Genomic DNA, 22,063 nt, shown 5'->3' with positions numbered 1-22,063 from the left:
CGTACTGGGATGCAAACGTTAATTGATATCCACAGGCTGCTATGGTGCTTGGCATTTTTTCCGAAATTAATCGAAAATTAATGTGAAATGGCAGAATAATTTGACAGGGAAGTGTACAGTAGTTAATTAGTCGCCCCATGCCTGTTACTGAATGTAAGGAGAACGGAAGAAAAGCGAACGATTTTCTGCAATGAAGTATTTATCATCAATCCGCCTCCTCTTCCTATTTTCCTTTTCTCTACCTTCATCACGCTCCCACTTATCCAATTCCCACATTTTTTTTCACATTCCTCCTCTCTCCCTTCATTTTCGCATTCTTCACCCCATTCCCTCTCCCATCACGATAAAAAAGTCAAGCTGTGTATGTCTGTGTCTGCCTGTGGATTTGTTCGTTTCATTCACGAGAATGATAATAGATATTGACCTATTTCTTTTTACATCTGGTCGGGTTTAAGTCCAGAAGGTGTCGGAAAACTACCAAAAATTTTGGATATATCGGAAATCACGACACACGAAAATGAGAAAATCATGTTTTCTACTGGTCAGAATTAATCATTGTGGGCTCAATAATGGTATGGAAACAAAGATAATGGTATCTGCAAACATTTGATGATGGGAAAGCTATCAGTTACTCCCGCAAATTTTAGCTGGCATGCACAAGTTTATATTTCTTGTTCATTCTTTTTCTCGGATTATTCCTTCTGTCTTGTAGGTTCTTTTTCAAGTTCTCCCTTTGCCCTCTTCCCTCCTCCCTCACTTTGTAAATTTTTGTTCTGCTCCCTTTATTCTGTATATACTCGAATTTCTACTCTTCATCTATCCTTCACTTCTCAGCCTGGCGTAAATAACTCCCCCCCTCCCACATCCCTCCCTCCTTCGCTCTCTCTCTCTCTCTCTCTCTCTCTCTCTCTCAATGCCATCCCGAGTACAGAAAACAAGCAGTCTTTGATATAAAACTGAAATGTGTTCCATATTTTCATATTTTTAAGTTAGGGGAACTTGCAGATAAGCTTTAGCTACAGGTAAGAATAAAGCATGAATACACAACTGATCTGTATTTAATAGAGAAAATGGGAAAATTTAACAAGCATTTACTGTATCACCATGAGGGTACACAGTGGAGCCTGTAGCCTTGACCTGACTCGCTTTTTCTTAGTGGTTAAGTATATAATGTTACCATGGAAGTATGTGTTATTCAGAGCCATATTAATAGAGGCTAGTTCCTTCAGCTTAAGGCGTGTATATTACGTGTTTACTTATATTCCCATCTTCACTCATACAACTGGTAAACACCACACAACCAAATAGAGTGCATGTGAAAGTAAACCAAAGCAGAGTGAGGTATAAATTCTGAATACCTTATAGAAACACCTGTGAAAGTAATTAAGAACCCTGAACTGGAGTATTTTAACGTTCAAATTTAAGATTCTTTACAAATATATCTTTAAATGAGTATGAACGTCTGCACATGGTAGTGACAACAAACACTCATTCTTGACAGATTTGAGTATTACACGTCAACGACGCAATCTTTTATTTGTGCTCCCTTCAAACGATATTTTCAATGTGACAGACTCTAATAAACAGAACTGTCAAACATAGTTTCCACTAACCCCTTCAGTACAAGACGTTAAAATTAGCTGAATATAAATTTCTAGTAATCGCAGATATAAACGACACGTTATTTGATTAAAGGACTTCACTACAATGATGTCATAATTTAGTTTATTCTTAACGCCTCCAGAAGAGTTTACAGTAAGGTATTACTCATATGTACCATGTTGGAAACACGTCTCATATCCCCAATAAACATGAGTGATTTTGCCAGTAGATACCAAGAATAACAGATGATGTATTCGCGCTGACAGGATTTGGTACTTTCTTGTATGTTATTCAGTCTTATCAGCACTGACAGACTGCATTAACCCCTTCCACACTATGAAGCATTTTTCATAGTTAGCCAAATGATTACCTTAAGACTGACTTATGAAACTGGAAGGGTTAGACACTAACCTACTTACTAATTACCTACTTACTAATAGAGGTTCTGCCTAAGCTGATTCATACTGTCGGTAGATAATAATAATAATAAAAAAAAAAAAGACATACCGTATCGAAGGGACGAAGGGTTAACAGGGAGAATATTAATCCATTCAGGGTGTGAAGTATTTTCAGTCTTATTCTGGCTACCTCTGGACGAATTTATTCACAAAGAGTACCTTCTCGTCTCCTAAATGTTAATAATAATCCCTCTGACCTTTTCGGGACACGAGAACTCTTATCTACATCATTCTCACGCCAAACGTTTTTACGCACCTTAACCTTCTCAAGTTCTGGACAAGTTAGTGTTCTTGATTTTATACGGATGAAAGTAAATATCAAGTGCCTGAATGTTAATACTGCATGGTAATATTAACTATCAAGTTCGGAACAACTCTAGTATTCTTTTCCTAACAACAAACGATTTTGCTCGGCTAGGATCCTGGTTAGTACTGCTATACCGGTACTACCTTTCAAGTTCGGGACATGTACGGTACTTTATCCATTTCCAGCTTACACATTCAACTGAGAGGGAAAGAGAGTGATTTACAGGAGCCTCAGTGTCAGCACTTCTCACACCGAACTTAACACGTCTGGAACAAATCTAGTATGATACCGTAGTCTTTTCTTGTTAAAACCAAACGATTTTATTCAGCTGAGAGTGAGTAACAGGCGTCTGACTATTAATACTGGTACCATTAATCCTCTCACCTTCAGTAGACCTCTAACATGGTACTCTCTCCTGCTGACACCAAACGATTTTATTCAACTAAGGGTAACAGGCGTGTGACTATTAATGTTGATATCACTAAGCCTCTCACCTTCAGCTGAACTCTAGAATGGTGCTCCTTTCCTGTTGACACCAAACGATTGTATTCATCCGCAAGTGAGTCGCAGGAGCTTGGAGTGGTATTCTCAGCTATAGTTACGAACGATTCCTTGCTGTAGCCACGATTCTTCTTCCCCAAAGGAAGGCCGTCGAAATGAAACTAGTCTTTCTATATCTCTTGCACTTACTACAAAAAAGAAATCTTGGTTACCAGTGGAATATAATCGTCTTTTAGTATGAACGACATGGAAAGGGGCGTGCAGAATCCTCCTTTGCTCTTAGTTCTTCCTGCAATTACAAAGCTATAAGTTACGATCGTAAATACTTTTGAAAATCCAACTCGTGGATTTTAAAGAATGGCTTATCATATTAAAGGGCAACAGTATCATACGCTGAAATAAAGTGGTGAGGTACAAGTGTTAAATAAAATGGGAAGATATAGCTAGGTCTTAAATAAAGTGGTAAGGTGTATTTAATAAAGTGGTATGATATATATAGATGTTCAATAAAGCAGTAAGGTACAGGTGTTAAATAGTGGAAAGATATAGGTGTTAATGAAAGTGGTAAGGTATATGTGTTAAATAAAGTTGTATGGTATGTGTTAAATAAAGGAGTATGATGTGTTAAATAGTGGTAAAGTATAACTAAAATAATCTGGTCAGGTATAAGTGTTAAATAAAGTGGTATTGTGTTTAATAACGTGGTAGTAGGCCTATAAGTGTTAAATAAAGTGCTAAGGTATAACCATTAAATAAAGCAGTAAGGTATGAGTTAAAATGGTAAGGCATAGCTAACTGTTAAAGTGGTAAGGTGTAAGTCAAAGTGGCAAGGTTTAAGTGTTAAATAAAGTGGTAAGATATGTTAAATAAAGTGTTAAGAGTGTTAAATAAAGTGGTAAGGTATGTGTTAAAGTCACAATCTATGTGTCAAATAAAGTAATGTACAAGTTAAACAAAGTGCAAGGTATAAGTGTTAAACAAAGTAGTAAGATATGTGTTAAATAAAGTGGTAAGGTGTAAGTGTTTAATAATGTGGTTAGGAACAAGTGTTAAATAAAGCTGTAAGGTATATGTTAAATAAAGTGGTAGGTATAAGTGTTAAATAAAGTGGTAAGGTATAAGGGTTAAATATAGTGGCAAGGTATGTGTTAAATAAAATGGCATGTGCTAAATAAAGTCGCAAGGTATAAATGTTACATAAAGTGGTAAGGTATGTGTTAAACAAAGTGGTAAGGTATGTGCTAAAAATGTGATACGGTGTAAGTGTTAAAGTGGTAAAATGTAAGCGTTAAATAAAGTGGCAAGAACTAAGTGTTAAGGAGCCTCTGAAACCGACGTGTATATGGCGTTATGATGTCATACTTGGGTTCGTTTTATGTTGATGTATAAAAAAGTCTGTTTGAGTAACATTAGCTCGGTCTCTCTCTCTCTCTCTCTCTCTCTCTCTCTCTCTCTCTCTTATACACACACACACACACACACACACACACACACACACACAATCGCTTAAACCACCACCACAATCACAACCTACATCACAACATCTCTCTCTCTCTCTCTCTCTCTCTCTCTCTCTCTCTCTCTCTCTCTCTCTCAAGTAAATGAATGAAGGTGCCCGGCTGACGGACTTCCCAGCAAGCAATCGCCATCATGTGACGTCCACCCACTGAGAGTTCCCACAGCCATCACGCGACGGTCAGCAAAAACATAACTCGCTGTGTTCTACTGTACATTTTGCGACATGTGATGAATTTCTAACTCTTTCAATACAACGATTTTATTTAACAGTAGCGGCGGAGGTACATGATCCCATGCAGTTCGAATAGTCGCCCTTAAGCTAAATAGAACTGTCTGGTGATACCACGAATAAAATGACACGTCTGTGGCCTGATGCGTTTAACTCTCTCTCTGATAGGATTTCTTTCGACTGAACAAAATCCTCTGGGGTTAGCCACAATAAAATTTTTAGGTGTACCGGTAACAATAAAACACACACACACATACACGTGTGTGTGTGTGTGTGTGTGTGTGTGTGTGTGTGTGTGTGTGTGTGTGTGTGTGTGTGTGTGTGTGTGTTTCATTTAGTACATACCTGTATTTTTCACTTAATGATTACGATCAAATATAGCTATAAGTGAAAGACAGTGCTGTTACAAGTAATAACAAAATACGATAATGGTGACAAAAGGAAATGGGTAAAGGCAAGAAAATCGATTTTGGTGATATGGAACGAAGGCAGAGAACAAACTAAATTATGTCCCGTTGTAAGATAAAGAAAGTAAGCAGAGAAGGATAACAACACTTATGTTGGAACTGTTAGATAAAGAAAAATGAACACAACAGGAAGGAAATAAAATGCTGATGAGCTGGAGGAATGAAAGAAAAGTGTGGAAGGAAAGAATTAAAAATAATAATAATAATAATAGAATGGAAAAACGGGGGAATGCAAAGGAGGCAAGAAATATGTTGGTGATAACCGCAGAAAGAAGCACAGAAGGAAGAAGAAAGGGCAGGAAGGGCGATGCTGGTATCCCTCCCACGTGAAGGCCTTACCCTGACCCCAAGGCAGGGTGTCAGCGCGCTCAGTCATTGCGGTTACCAGGAACTACGTGTAAAAAACGATCGCTGGTCTCTATCACATTCTATCCCTCGGCACCTGAATCACATATGGCAGCCTATACTTTCACATACGGTCAGCCGCTTCACAGAATTGGTTATCTTTACAGCACCGTTATTAAGAGAAAAATAATTACTCAGATTAATATGTATGCCATTATCGGGAAAGTAGATTGTGGTCTCATATGGTTCTTCCCGTAGAGCTGCTTCTTATTCTCTCTCTCTCTCTCTCTCTCTCTCTCTCTCTCTCTCACACACACACACACACACACACACACACACACACACACACACACACACACACACACATATCAGGAAAGGAGAAAATAGACATAAATGATTACTTAACATATGGAGAAGCATCAGCAAGAGGACATTGCAAAAAACTGCATAAGAAGAGAGGTGATAAAGACGTAAGGAAATTCAGTTTCCCAAACAGAGCAACTGATCAATGGAATGCACTACCGAATGAAATAGTGTGTGCCAAAACAATTCACAAATTTAAGGATATATACGATAAATATGGTTTAAGACACGGGACAGTACGAGCTTGACTCATTCCTGTAAAGATACAATTAGGTAAGAATAATTAGGTAAGAACACACACACACACAGGATTCGAGTGATGGCTTCGACAAGTCGGGAGGAAGATAATAGGGAAGAAGGATGTGGTATACAGTACAGTATGAGATGATGGTGATGGTGGTGGTGGTGATGATGATGATGATGATGATGATGATGATGATGATGATGATGATGATGCCTACAACCATCATTTAGTTCTTTCCGTTTCACACGACCTACATTTTTGTCCTTTTGCAGCTTATTTCGCGTTGCTCAGTGATAGAAACAGATTATGCTACAGCTCTACATCATTTTTATAGCACTTTTCCGTGTCTAGTGCTATAGTCTTGTGTTAAAATCGTGTTATACTTTAATATTCAAGAGAGAGAGAGAGATGTCTGGATTACGCCAAGTCAAAGTAAAATGAGCAAAGTAAGAGGCAGGTCATATATCTATGTCATCCGTCAGCATGTTGGTGTCAAAAGTGGCACACTCAGCTGACAATCTCGGCCTGTCGCAGCGCATTTAGCCTATTAGAGTTTTGCTCGCCTGCCTGAGTTGCCTCACCAAGAGGATGTGGTGGTGCGGCAAAGAACACTCTACTTTAAAGCAATATTTACCACTCACGAAGGCCACGTCTGAACGGTGCGTACTCAGCGCCCGTCCCTGGATGTTACAGGTAAGCACAGCAGGAACATGATGCAAACGTAAACCAGCCTACATGTATACGTTAAAAAAAAAAAAAAAAAAAAAAGTATGTTCAAGGTGCTTAACATCATCAAGTTTATTTCCGCCTCATCTCAACAACAACAATAATAATAATAATAACAACAATACTAATACTAATACTAATAACAGACAAATTATAAATAAATGAATACAACTGAAATCGCTATATGACTGCTAGCTACTGTATTACAACCTTCGCACTACGCCGGACATGAGTTAACACCTTACCACAACAGTTCGACAACATAGTGGCTGCACTGTGTCACATGAAACGAGTACGTCAATAAACAAAGCAAACTTTCTCCTGCAGGACTGAGGCTCCCTTGTGCAACCTCATTGTCAGTTTTCCTCCTGTGTTGTACACCGGATGAGCAAGGGGTAACGTTAAGGGCACGGTGCGTATCATACCATACAAACTGTGTGTGTGTGTGTGTGTGTGTGTGGAGTGGGAAAGAGAGAAAAAAAAGACGTTACAGTTTTCGATATAACCAAATAACAGAGGATCAACAAATGATTCACTGGAACCGCATACATACCGGAGCATATATACGAGTATTTCAAGATCTGCGGGTCTGTTTCCCTATGCCTCTTCGTCTATCAATGTTATTAACAAAACTGAGCATAAAAAAACATACCATAGAGAACAGCACTGGGTAGGACGAATCGAAACAGAAGTCCAAGTTGCCATTATGTATTATACGTTCGATGGATTCTAGCGACCACACAGGAAATGAGTCATGTTGCAAGAATGTTGCGATCACAAAAAATATTCTCTCACTCTCACAGCAAAACAAACTGGATGACTGCACATTCTTCTTAAACTTGCGCAAGCTGACGATGCGGCGACAAATAAAGCACAAACATATCGAAATAAAACAACAAGTGCAGATGTACATGATACATTCCAAGACTGGCTATATGAATTTATAATTATTTCTTTGTTCCTCTCCCACCGTTCCTTTGTTCCGAGTTGCGCTGGTGCCATTCTCTCTCTCTCTCTCTCTCTCTCTCTCTCTCTCTCTCTCTCTCTCTCGTTTACAGACCTGAGATGGAGCGTGCAATCTTCCAGGAAATCCTTCACAAGGCTACGACGCGGTAATTGGTAGAGAGAGAGAGAGAGAGAGAGAGAGAGAGAGAGAGAGAGAGAGAGAGAGAGAGAGAGAGAATGTTTAAAGGTGAACAGAGAATGAGGACAAGGTGGGGTATGAACGGGGAGTAAGAGGGGATATGAGAAGTTTGATAAAGGAAACATACTTTCGCTGATAGTGTACCTGCGTCACGCCAGCATAACTACTAAAACAACAAATGAAGTACCCTAATATTCATCTGAGTCACCAAATTCGCAATAAAGTAGTCCAGTGATCAATAAAAGTCCTTCACGTTTATTCCGACCGAAACAGGCCAATGCTATGTTTTTTTTTTTTTTATCAGTCCCTTCTACATTCATTCAGACCATAAAAGTCCAATAAAAGTCTATTAACAATATTGGTTATAAAGAAGAAAAAGAAGAAGGAGGAGGAGGAGGAGGAGGAGGAGGAGGAGGAGGAGGAGGAGGAGGAGGAGGAGGAGGAGGAGGAGGAGTACCAAAAACTGACAGCCGGAAGATGCTACTACTTCTAATGATAGGTTCGACGATAATGTAGGAAACTAAAATGAGCAGGACACTTTCATAGCTGACCACTGCATAACTTTCTCCAGGCAGAACAAGAACAAAGTAAGCACGCGCTGCTCTCATATGCCCGACGTCTCTCCACGAGAGAGCTTAGATAAAAATTTTCTCCAAGAACAAAAAGCAGGTACACAAGCAACTGGTACAAAAAAGTAACCAAGAAGAGAAAATATATCAGTAAGCCTGCAGGTATTCAGGTATTGTCAAGGATATAGTGAGGAGGCTGAATGAGAGACGCTAAGCTGACTCGCAGACATAACGAGAGAGAGAGAGAGAGAGAGAGAGAGAGAGAGAGAGAGAGAGAGAGAGAAACCATATTTATTCTTCAAGAGTGATCGTTTCGTGTCAATACATTAATTGTTATTGACCCCTCTATGTTTACGGATCCCCTGAGTCAACAGGTACAGCCCCCCCCACCCCACACACACACACGTCATCCCGGCCATACTGATGCCTCCACACTCTAACCAAACAGTTATTATCGTGGTTAAACCAAAATATCTCGACAAAAATACCGCCCACCTTTGCACAATCTCTAGGGAAAAGTCACAGGCTATGGGGATTGTTATTATTTGCGTTTTGTTGAGAGAGAGAGAGAGAGAGTACACAAGATGGTTTCAATATACCGTAGTCAGTTAAAAGTCTAGGATTGAAGATCATTAAAGAGGAAAGAGAGTGAAGCAACAATGAGTGAGGGCGAAGGACAAGAGGTTTGGCCGAGAATATCAGTGGGCGAGGGCGGGACATATTAGACCGCCAGATGAACTCCTCCCAAGGGCACCCTTTTTATGTACAGTGCGTAGCTAGTAGCTACAGTGTGTTCGCCACTAATAATGATTACCGTACTCTCTAATGTAGTGTTTCACAATTGCATCTTATAAACTAAGAAGTAAACAATTGTGTACTCAGCATTATAAACAAGTAATATCCGAATCTGACTGTATAAGTGGTTACATTTAACCTACAATATGTTGTTGTTGTTGGGCTACCCGTCTGTCTGATCGATCAGACCCATCCACCGCAGGCCAGCAACCACTCTGCAGGAAACTAATGTTCCCATGTGGCTGACAGTGCTTCACTGTGGTGAGATTGGGGATTCCTGAATGGACGCCACATTTGTGTATCTTTACCTAGTTAACAAGGACCCCCTAGTATTTTCCACGGCACCCCATTATCTGGCAAAATAGTTACTGTACCATCCAGCGTTATAATGGTTTCCTGAGTTAAGGGAAACCATTTGTCTTGTCACTCAGTGTAGAGCCACCTGAAGTGGAAAGAAGAGTAATAAGCAGTGACAGGAAGGATGGAAGAACCAGGAGGAGACGAGGTTACACAGAAAAGAATAACAGACATGTGGGAAGAAATAGGCAGCACTGCATGAAGTGAGTGGATGATGGCGTCCTCATCTACCACCATGTATATGGTCACTGAAGGCTAAGTTACACCAGAGATACTACTTTTGATGCATTACACCACAATAAACATACCGTAGTCTTGTGGGCAATTGTCAACACCCTTGTTTCTCGCTGTCGCCTTGAAAGATGGCAAAATCAAATCATTTATTAATTCTTACCATACAATCAGTGAGTGACGCCAGGTAACTAGTTGGGGATTGAGTAGCTGGAAGAAGTAGCCTATATACGTAGGACATGAAAGGTTTGTCATCTCTTTCTAACAATACCGGCGAGGAAATAGCACACATAAAGTGAATGAAAAAAAGTACAGACGGTCAGGTCCTATGTGCCTTCCTCTTTAACTTTCTCAGGTAGCTATTTCGCTCTCTCTCTCTCTCTCTCTCTCTCTCTCTCTCTCTCTCACACACACACACACACACACACACACACACACACACATAGACACACGCACACAACACAATACACACACACACAAAACATACACAAAACACACACACACACACACACACAAAACACACACATATAGACACACGCACTCAACACAACACACACACACAAACACCCAACTCACACACAACACACACATATAGACACACGCACTCAACACAACACACACACACAAACACCCAACTCACACACAACACACACATACAGACACACGCAAACAACACAACACACACACACACACACACACACACACACACACACACACACACACACACACCGCTCGCTGGTGCCGTGGTAACGTTCTCGCTTGCCAACTGGTGGACGGGAGTTCGCGCCTCGCTCAGGTTGCGAAAAGTTTCACTGACGAAGTGGGTGGTTACTGTCCCCCTTGAGCAAGGGGACGAGTGTGTGCGTGTGTGAAGGTCACAGCCTTGCCCTTAGACCGGACTATATGAGCTCTCAGCTCCCTTCCGGGAGGGTAAAAGCTGACGATCACGACCATCAAGTGATCCTGACCGACCCGGTGAATTACACACACACACACACACACACACACACACACAACACAACACAGCAGAGCACAAAACACACACACACAATACAAAACACAAAACAACAAAGCACAACACAAAACAAACACACACACACACACACACACACACACACACACACACACACACACACACACACAAACACTTAGTCGCTGGTCCCGATATAATAGTCTGAGATAATTCTTTGATAACTGTATATTAATTTCCTTGAGGATGTACTGTACATACGTATGCAATGTACCAACGAAAGTTATACACCACTGACACTGGCGGGCAATCCACTATACATGTTCAAGTCCTGTTTTCGGGTCCTGAAGGGCAAGTGTTCGACAGGGCAATGAAACACCACACTGTGTCACTGAAGAAGTAACTTGCCCCCATCCAATGCTTCACACATGGGTACCGTATAAGTGTGGAAGGCTTTTGGAGAACAAGTGCATATGGAAACTGTGTGTTAGTGGCTCTGTTTGTTGGACACGGGAGTCATGTTTTTGTTGTCCAGGGAATTTCGACATGGTATGAACATGTAAGAATACATGAAAGGACACAATAATTCATCCTCGTAACCCCTTCACTAGGATGACGTATTCTTCTCCTGACGGTTCTGTTCAGCTTATGATAAAGTTTTCGAAAGCTACGGCCTTCATTAATCCCTAGATAAGAGAGATATTTCCTAACGTGGATAAAATTGCCTGGAGTTAGTATGACAAAATATAGGAAGACGTCATCTGATTGAAGGTCTTAAACGCTGACCCCCGGATAGGACTGAACTCAAGCCAAGAGAAACGGTAAACCCACAAGTTACCACCCGACCTCCGGTGGTTCCAGACTAAAGTCAAGTATCGCAGCACTAGGCAAAAGTATAGTTTACTGTGTTTTCTTTGGAGGGAACAATGTTTGTGGAAGTACGGCCACTAATCTTTCTTTTTTCATAACAAAAGTGAAGAATTTTCGGTGCCGATGCCAATACTCTCTTGACGGGCATTTCCGGTCATTGCTTGGTGCAACAGCACTCACACAATTGGTTCTGTATATTTTTTACTTGAGGTATTCTTGGGATTCAGTGATCCAATGATGTGTGTTAAGTTACATTTATAAATTTATTATACAACTGACCTACTGTACTGTATGTTCACACATGCTTCAGCTACCGTACATATTTTTTTGTATTTGTTTAGCTCTGCTTCATAGACTAGCTTAGCTACAGTTTCGTGAACATCAGCTTCCATTACCAAAATCCATAAATCAAAGGTCAGTAGCAAACATTCATAACTGTTTCGCACGGTAGCTACTTCTGGTACGTCTTTTAAAGACCAGTTGATATTTACGCATGGGTAGGTCGAGTCTTGTCTTTTGAGAAAAAAAAAAAAAGAATAAGGTATAGGTATTGGTGCTGAAGGAGGACGCCTTCAAGCAGTGACACCACCATAACCGAGCAGGAGTTGCCCGGTTATAAAACGTCCCTAAACTCCTTCCTTCTCGACAGACAGCATCAGCAAGCAGTCCACCGGATTTAATTCATGATACCCTTAAACAACAACAACAACATCAACAACAACGATGAAAGTAGGTTATGGTAGCCATTCACAGAAATTCTCGGCTTACCGCACACTCTAAACGATTCACACAAAATTATGCTTTATAATGCCTGTGGGATAAAGAGTTTTACTGTCTAATGTCAAGTTAACACGAGTGTGTAGCCCTTGTCTTCTAAATCTCCATGCATATCCTACTTCCTCCAACCATCTCAATCGGCCGTCAGATTTTTTAAAATTTGCTTCCACACCTCCCCTATTTACATATTCACTTAGCATTATTATCTTATTCACTTCTTGGCTTTCCACGTCTCCTACCCTCAAATTCACACACACACACACACACACACACACACACACACACACACACACACACACATACATATTCGTCTGTGTGTGCATATATATATACATATATATACTGTAGCTTATATATATATATATATATATATATATACTGTAGCTTATATATATATATATATATATATATATACACACACTGTAGCTATATACCTTTCTCACTGCCCCATTCCCTTTCACTCACTCTGTGACCTTACCCTATGCACTCAATTACCCTTTGGTTATTTAGTACCGGTACCGGGTACTCCAAATAATGGGCTACACGGATCTCTACAGCTCTCACCATGCAGCAGGGTCTCTGTCAAGAATTTTTATGTGTCGGGGGGGGGGGGACAAATATCTGGAGCCTTCCTATGATATAATTATACAGCTGTCTGTATGTTTGAGGTTTAGACCAGAACAATCTACTTTGTTTGAAACATCATTTATTTTCAGATGAAGACAGTTGACTTTCAGGTTCATATGACACACTCTTGACTGGTAAAGAATACTAGTTATTCTGACCATGAGAGGGTTAATGGTGAAAGTATAAACATTCCCAGGCTCCTTACGACTCACTTTCAGCAAAATGCAATAAAATCGTCCGGGTTTTTCTGGATTAATGCACGCGGTGGCTAGCTCCTGAAGAAATGTTCATGAGAGTGTTTTAAAGAGGAAACAGCAAATAGCTTAAAATAATATCTTTTTATCAATCTATCTAGCTATCATCCATTTCCTTTTTGTCCCATCAGGAGCGTACGCACCCAAAGCTAGGCTTTCACTCTCGACATTTAATTCAAGGGTGACCAACCTCACTAACCCCTAAATGGTATTATGTGAGCAATAATCCCCAACCAGTCCTCGGTTGTAAACCCTTACAGCTGCCAACCAGTTGGAGTGCCATAGTCCAATGGGTTATATGGTTACCACCCAAAGAAGTAAATGGTTTCCTGGGTTACAAGAAACAATTTGGCCTATCATTCAGATCTGGGTCACTTGGAGGCAGCTTTACATCCAGCAAGTAGATGATGGACGCTCCTAACTAGCTAAAATACAGTCATGTGAAGTCATTTTATTCATAACAATAAGAAATCCTGTAATGTGTATGTCCACAAAAGTAAGTCTCAGCTTTATTATCAGTGCAACTGAAATATCCATCTGTTAATGGACGATACCATGAAACAAATAAAAACAGTTGCCTACAGTAATACTATATGCTTTACTCCGCAGACTCCTGACCTTTGGTTCCTTCTTCCTTGCATAACAAAAACTAAAATAATGTTCGTACTTTAAGGTTGTCTTCCTATTAAAAATGAGTCAGATTTGTTGGACTGGGAGAATGGTCTCAGTAACGCCTTTATCATGCAATCCTTTTGTAGCCTCTGTCCTCGAGCCTTTATTCTGTATCAAGACCTTCATAGCACCTGCTACTTTACTTCTAGAGCCACTCCAATTTTTTTCTTCTAATGCACATCTAGCACTGCTTTCTATTATACTCCAATGAGGTACTGTCACTTCTACAACGTCAGTCTCTCCCCATCCAACAACACATTACACTGTGCAGTCGTTTCTCTCAACAGCTAGACAGACATCACTTTTACCTACGTTTATTTTCAGACCACGCCGGTAGCAGAAGTTCACAAGTGTCTGCATCAGTTTTCACTTTTAGCAAACAACACATCATCGTCCGCATCAACTCAGTTTTACAGTATTCTATCCCTCACTTTCTATCATCAGTTTCACTCTAGTCTCAGCAGATTTTGCTTTGTAACCATGGTGTTATCACACATTCCTATCTCATCCCAGTACTGATAATGAACCAATCACTCAAACATAAGTCTAGTCGTACACATTCTTCTCCGCCATCTATAGCATTCAGCAATTTGCCTTCTGCATCACACATACACATCTTGCACAACACCTCTCTATTCACTGTCATATGACATATCTAGGTCCACAAGTGTTATAAATTTCTTGCAGTCCTTCTTATAGCCTATATTTTCCACACTACGGTATCTGTTAGCACAAATATTTGATTCACACAGTCTCTACAGCTCCGGACAACACCCTGTTCACACTCACCGGATATTCTGACAACTGTTTTACCAAGTCTATTTTTCGATATATCTTACCCACAGCACTCTACAGATATATTAACTACAGGATAACTGTGGCAAGGGAAGATGTTGCATGAATTATGTTCATTTTATGGTACTATGAAGCACAAAACGAAAAAGTTTAAGAATGGTTGCTTTATGTCGCTTGGAGAGGAATGAGAATTATGAAAGGCAGGACACAGTGCTTGTCGAAGATTGTCGGCGAACATTTGCTCATGGCTGTTCTATCACTTCCTCCATTCCACTCACACATATCCTTTGATACATGCGGTTTTACTTATTTCCCCAAAACAGTTCACTGCACTCTACCACCACATTATACCATTTCTGTATATATCTCATTAACACCTGCTGTTTTCTTGCCTCAACATTATCACAGAATTCTTCACTTCTGCTGCTGACACATTCTCCTTTCTTGTGCACCACCTAGTTCTATTAACCACTGATTCATCGAGTCTTTCTATACGATCCAAAACCTCTTTCACTTTCATTTTTATCCCTTACCTTTTCACAATATAACCCCATTCACTCCTACACTACCGCACCTCTCGCAAAATGTTTATCTTCAGAAAATGTTGAGTTCATTTTTCATCCGAAGTTTTCATTTACATTCTTCCTTTTCTCGTTAGCTTACAAAATCAACTAGCAGGGGTACTCGGCGTTGCCCGGGCCAAAATGGCGAACACTCGAATCCTATTTGTTCTTGTTTAATCTTTCTTTCTACTCCAGAAAGACCATGTACCTCTTATGCTTCTGAAGAGGGGTTATAAGAGGTCCAGGGACCAGGAACTCTCTACTTCAGTTTTTGCAGACTAACGCACAGTATTTGTGCGCAGTAGCCGGTGGCCTCAAATGACCTCGGAGGTCAACCTCACATAGCCTATGTCCGAACTGGAGGTCATGTGACTCTCCATGCCAGAAACTGGGCTGCTGGGTCCAGTCGTTCGAGGTGTATTACCGGTGACCTCAAATGGCCTCAAATGACTTTGGAAGTTAACCTCGCATTGCCTATGTCCGAACTGGAGGTCACGTGAGTCTCCATGCCAAAAACTGGGCTGCAGGGGTATCCAGCGTTGCTCGGGTAAAAAAGGCGAACACTCTACTAGTGACCTCAAATGACCTAGATTTGAATTTTGCCCCCCTCCCCCAAAATTAACCATCCTTGGGTCACCCTGATTCAGGATATATATATGGGTCTAGGGGTCTCTGGCTCTTGGTTTCGGCGTGATTTGAAGGATAAACAAACAACGCGTCTCTTACATATATAGATTTACATGCTTCTTGCTCTCGAAAAATTATCTTTCATCTAATTTCATGTCTTAAATTCATTCTATCCACTTCTGTCTCTTCTCTTCCACAGATATTGTCACTTCCACTGCCCTGTGTCACGACCAACGACCGAATAACTCCGTTTATCAGAAAGTGTTCAAAGTGTATCACCTATCGTTATCTGTACGAAACTCGGACGAATGGGCCCACATCAAGATGGTATGGTGATGTAGCTTCATAATTTCGTAATAATCTAGCTGCTATTCTTTAGATTAAGTTTCCATCTACATATTCACAGCACAATATATATCCTAATAAACTGTTCTTCGCTAATATGTATATAGGCAACAATATGGCGAATGACCAGGACCCTCGGTCCTGGGAACTACCGTAATACCTCCATTGTAGACCACTTCTATTGCCTCGGGTACGGTAACAACACTTGTGCAACAAGTTATGCCGAACTAATCACACACACACACACACACACACACACACACACACACACACAACTCCGTCATCACTGGGTCAGTACGCATGGGGGGGGGGGGAGGCGGTTGGGTGCAAAGGGTGCTTGTGCACTAATCCTTTTATGATCTGCACCTCCTTACTGCCAATATCATTTCGTTTAACTGCTCTACAAGCATTAAGGTGAAGCTCACAAACTGGATGAAGGTGATGCTTAACGTGTGGGAGTGTCTGAGGTGGTCACACAGGCAGTGACTGAACAACAATACCGACATCAATATTCCAAGCAGGCCCCATATGTCCTGAACCTTTTGTATTCGGCAGGTGTCTGTTACCTCCATTAGGGTATCATACGTAGGTGTAAGCTTAATAAAACATGAATTTTCACTTATCTTGTCATCAGTTACTAATTCATTAAAGGTTCTGAAAGAAGGATGAGAGAAACATCCCTCCTACTCCCCCTGTTCCATGACAATGGGCCCATAGGCATGAAATCCCCATGATCCACCACCTCCCCCCTTCAACCATGTGAACTCCATCCCTGACCCACTCACCACCTTAAGCTCCCAACCTCTCTGCCCAACCCCGACCATTCTTTACCCAACCCCCCATTTTTTTTTTTCCATATACAGTAAATCTACAATACCAAACTTTTTAAAGTATATTCGCCTCTTCACTCCCACCACATCATTCCATCCCACATATTCCATTCCATTCTTCCTATAACTCCCACTCATAAATAAAATAGCCAAAATAAATGTATAAATTAAAATAAACTACCGGCGAACTCAACATGCCGAACATTATTGCTGAACAATACCGAACGGAACTGACCTTACTAGACCTCAATGAAATGAAATAGTTATCAACTGCTGGGTGAATCTGAAAACGTGCTACTGACTTCACTGACCCAAATCGATCTGACTCATACTATATTCGTGTAACTTTATATCTGTGATTATTAATCTATTTATATGTTTATTACAATGGTTCAACCCATCAAGGCAATCCACCCGACGTATGTGTTACTAGGGGGTGCGCCATTTGTGTAATTTTTATTATGTAAACCTTACACAATAAAATTTGTAAATAAAAAAAAAAATCAATCTGACGTGGAGTGAGTGAATGCCATCCAAGTGCCAGAGAGCAAAGATCATCTGGCACTATGTTATGATGTAAAGGGAGGACACAGCAGAGGATACCCACACATTAAAAGGGGGAATACAGATTAGGTTACGTATTGTTTGCAGAAATGACTTAATACGATCTACAGAAAAGTACTGGGACTCCCCGAAGGAAGAGAGGAAAGATCGACGTCAATGAGAGGTCCTTCGACTATTCATGACATGAAACCAAATATCTAACCTGACAGGAAAAGAGGGAAAAAGGCTGGATGAAACATGGAAATATTAAGAGCAGCGGCAGGACAGAAGAGGAGGACAGTAAGAAAAGAATGATGAGACAAAAAGGTCCCTTTGGTCGCCTCTTACAAGCAGGGATGCTGGGGAGGTATTCTTCACCCCCCCCTCTCCCTAGGGGGACGTGGCCTGACTGTACGTAAATGAGCATAGAATGGATGAATGGGCTTAATATGGCCTGAATAGACTAAATGAAGCTGCCTGGAGTGACCTGAACAGACCTACACTATATAGCTTATTTCACACGGCATGCTGTTAATAGTTCACCCGAATTCGTAAAATACGAGAGAGAGAGAGAGAGAGAGAGAGAGAGAGAGAGAGAGAGAGAGAGAGAGAGAGAGAGAGAGAGAATGTTAAGTGTAAAATTCAAAATAAATCGCAAAGGATGAGGTGCTACGAAGCCTCCTGTGCCAACCCTTACCTTCAGTGAGGTAATTATTATGTCGGTCTGAGCGATATCCGATGTGCAACAGAGTAACTTCAACATGGGAGCTGAATTTACAAGACTGGAAGATACGTGAAAGTAGCTTAGTGGGAAACTCTGAGGCGGTCATTTGAAGCAATGGATAAGGAGATAAAGGAACTGGCTTGGAGAAGGGATCATCTAACTCTACCGTACAATAAGAAAAAAAAAAATCAGGGCAGTTAATTGATACTAGGAATACCTTCGTTCTGTCGTATTTCTAAACTATATATTTGTTTTACTTTCAATGGAAAGCGTTTACAGTTGATAAGTCCTAGCAAACATTTAAAACAAGCAAATACTACAAGTCCATGGGAGTTAATAAATACGACTCAAGGTAGACCAACGTAGAGGAGTTTTGATGGTAATGCAAGGTGTCCTGGGAGTACCGTTACCATTTATCGATATTAGCCTGCAAATTGAAAAAAAAAAAATAAAGGGAATATGAATCACTACTTAAACATTCCATCGAAAATTAATACAAAGGATACAACATCGTCGCTATTGCCATTCACGCTGTAGGCTACGCGATGAGTGGCCCGGACGCATTAGTACGGTACCTGCCCATTGTCTACTGAAGGTTAATAATTATATTGTACGTCATCCAGCTGTTGACAAATCATCTATTACTAAATTCAAGACGGAATTTCATCATGAATTATAACGGCAGAAAACCATGACAGACAATGATAATTAAAGTAGTAATAACTGGTATTGCAAATATTCGCTTTGTCGACATAAATTTTTACACATTTCTTTGTCTACTTACAGTATTGTAATGGTGCAATTCCAGCTGTAACCTGCTATTAACGGGAACTGCTGCGCGAATCGTTAATCTGGGGCGCTACTGTGTAACCACAAGCTTCACAGGTGTGGAAAGGTGTTTGGGCAATAGGAATGCATCCACCCACCTTCTTCGCCGCGGGAGAACTGACGTTTCGACAGTCCACACTCTCGGTCTGGCACTCGCCTCGGCCATAGCATCCTCTGCGACACACACATATGAACGCACATACTCTTTCTTTTATCCTTATTGACGTCAGAAAGTCACGAATCTTCTTTTGAATTTTCTGATTTCTCTTACGATGGCCGAAGATTGGAAATTAAGCCAAAATAGATCATCTCTAGGGGTAAAGCAGATTGTAAACAATTAGTTCGAATCCACGTAGATGATTGCTTAAGCATGCATGAAAAATAGAGCCTCAGTTTGCGATCAGATCGAATCATTACTTTACAGTTTGTTTGCTGGCGTATGATCGATAATAGTTTTGAAAAACAAACCATTCTTATCAGAATAAATGATGATAGTTAGGACGGAAGTCAGGGAAGACATATCCGGACGCAGGACAGTAGTGCCAACCTACGAATGCCATATTATTCTAAGGGAACACTACCTGTTATTGTGCCTTTCATTCATATTAGTCACTGATATACCTAACTGGTATGTCCACAAAGAGCTAATTTTCCAGGGATATGTGCCATATCCCCCCAAAAAACCATTGTTTAGTTCGATATTGGGAAAAGAATAGTATATGCTCCCTATTTCTCCAGGTATTTTGGATTGATTCTTATTTGTCCTGGCATAGAGATTTGGAGACTCCATAGCTCAGAACTTGTCCTTAAGCAGAGTTTCATGCTTTGAATCCTATCACCTTACTTCTATCTGTATGGCCAGACGCCATAATACTCTGAGGGGAGTGGGGGGGCATCTGTCATGAGATGGTTGATTTACAGGAAGGGGCACTAACCCTCGGCCAACCCTCTTGTTAACATGTAATATGATTAGGTTAAATGGTTACCACAGAGCACTGAAATGATTTCCTGACTTACAGGAAGCCATTAGGCTTGCCACTCAATGTAAAGCAGCCTGAAAAGGAGAGTACAGTAATACAAAGTGACAGGAAAGATGGGAGAAATAGGAAGGGAGGATGGTAGACACAGAAAAAAAGTGATAAAGGAAGAAGTAGGCAGCACATAAAGTGAGTGGATGATGGTTGCCACCACCTACCACATTTAAAAATGGAAAAATATATATGATTATTTGGGTGCTATGGTGCATTGGTGCTGAAACTTTAGGAGAGCTTCCTATGCAGGAAATCAGTATTTCTTTCTGTATAAACCATAAACTAGATATTAAGATAACAGGACTGAAAAGTATTTGAAATCTGTAACTTTGATGTTACTGACTAAAGCACTCAAATTACGTACTGTATAAACCAAACTTCAAGGAACCTAACCTATTCATGAAGCAATGTTCTCTAGTCACAGTGATAGCTATTTCTGTGGAATGTGGGTTTTGTAAATAAATTACACTTTGATGAAATTTAATCCTTGTTATAAACTACTCAGCATCTGTTAAGAAAGTCCTAACATATCAAGTATATTTTGTATGTTATTATTAGCTTGGTGGTAGGTGGGGGCACTCACCATCCGCTCACTCAATACAATGCTGCTCTCTGGTGCCTGCCCTTTCCTCTCTTCTTTCTTTCCTTCCTCTTCTGTCTGTTTTTCTTTCATTCTTTCTTCTTCCTTCTGTCTACAGGTGACTCTATACTGAGTAACAAGCCAAATGGTTTCCTGTACACCAGGAAACCATTTACTACAGTGGGTGGTAACCATATAACCAAAATATGGTACCTGGTGGTTTAGTGGGTAAGTAAGACACTCCAATTGACTTGAGTCGGTGCAAGTTTATATCTAAGGGATGACTGGGTTTATTGCTCACCCTTGTGGAATGGTTGTGGAGAGGTTGCATTAAGACAACTAGACAAAATTCAGAACAAAGCTGTTAGAATCATTAACAACCCTGTCATTACATATAAACTACCTCCCCTGCAAGTAAGAAGGAATGTTGCCTCCCTTGCATTATTTTACAGATATTTTTTTGGCAAATGCTCAGACGAAGTTGTGTCCATGGTGCCACCTCTCCATGCCTTCCCTTGTGCTACACGGGCATCTGGTAGCGCTCATGACTGGAATGTCACTCAGCCATATTGCAGAACTTCTGCCTATCAGAATTCTTTCATTGACCGAACTGCATCTCTCTGGAATTCGCTTCCCCAGAATTGTTTCCCTCCAAATTTCAACCCACAGTTGTTCAAGTCTAACTGTTACAGATATTTTATGAATGGAGGATGCCAGTAATCTGGTGTATGGATTGTTTTTTTTTTTATTCATTTGTTTTTCCTTCCTCTGTTCTGTTATTTACAAAAAAGAAAAAACATAATGCCACTCAGGGATGAGTGAGGCTGGTCGCTCTTATCGTAAATGTCAGGACCAACTTGTCTAGCTCTGAGCTCCTACTCTCCTCATGGGACAACACTGGATTAGATGATGAATGAATGATGAATTATTAATTACTTTTTATTATTTACTTGTCCTAAGTGTTCATTAGTTGCTAAATATTTACAAGTTTATCTCCACCTTAGTTCATGTTAGATATTAATACTTTAAACAAGGGGTTGATTTGAACAGCAGAATATATGTCTACTGTACCAGGCTGCATTATTTTAATTCATTAATTGTCATTGTAATAGCCGTTTTAATGTCAAATAGTCCTCACATTAACATGACAGCCTAAAAACTGGTCTGCAGT

The 22,063-nt window shown here is 40.4% G+C and overlaps 1 protein-coding gene across 1 annotated transcript in view; it reads right to left on the bottom strand.

Moving 5' to 3' along the window:
- Window positions 1–19,373, bottom strand: part of orion (chemokine-like protein orion) — an 88,951-nt gene extending 69,578 nt beyond the window's left edge. Inside the window, exon 1 of the mRNA XM_080276788.1 lies at window positions 19,238–19,373. The gene's annotated coding sequence lies outside the window, so the exon portion shown is untranslated. The remainder of the gene's footprint in view (window positions 1–19,237) is intronic.
- Between the last annotated feature and the right edge of the window lie 2,690 nt (window positions 19,374–22,063).

This window comes from Coenobita brevimanus, chromosome 66, assembly GCF_032717465.1.
Source record: "Coenobita brevimanus isolate Jiangsu-jjx chromosome 66, ASM3271746v2, whole genome shotgun sequence".
Taxonomy (NCBI): Eukaryota; Metazoa; Arthropoda; class Malacostraca; order Decapoda; family Coenobitidae; genus Coenobita; species Coenobita brevimanus.
This window is presented reverse-complemented; position numbering and strand designations above follow the sequence as displayed.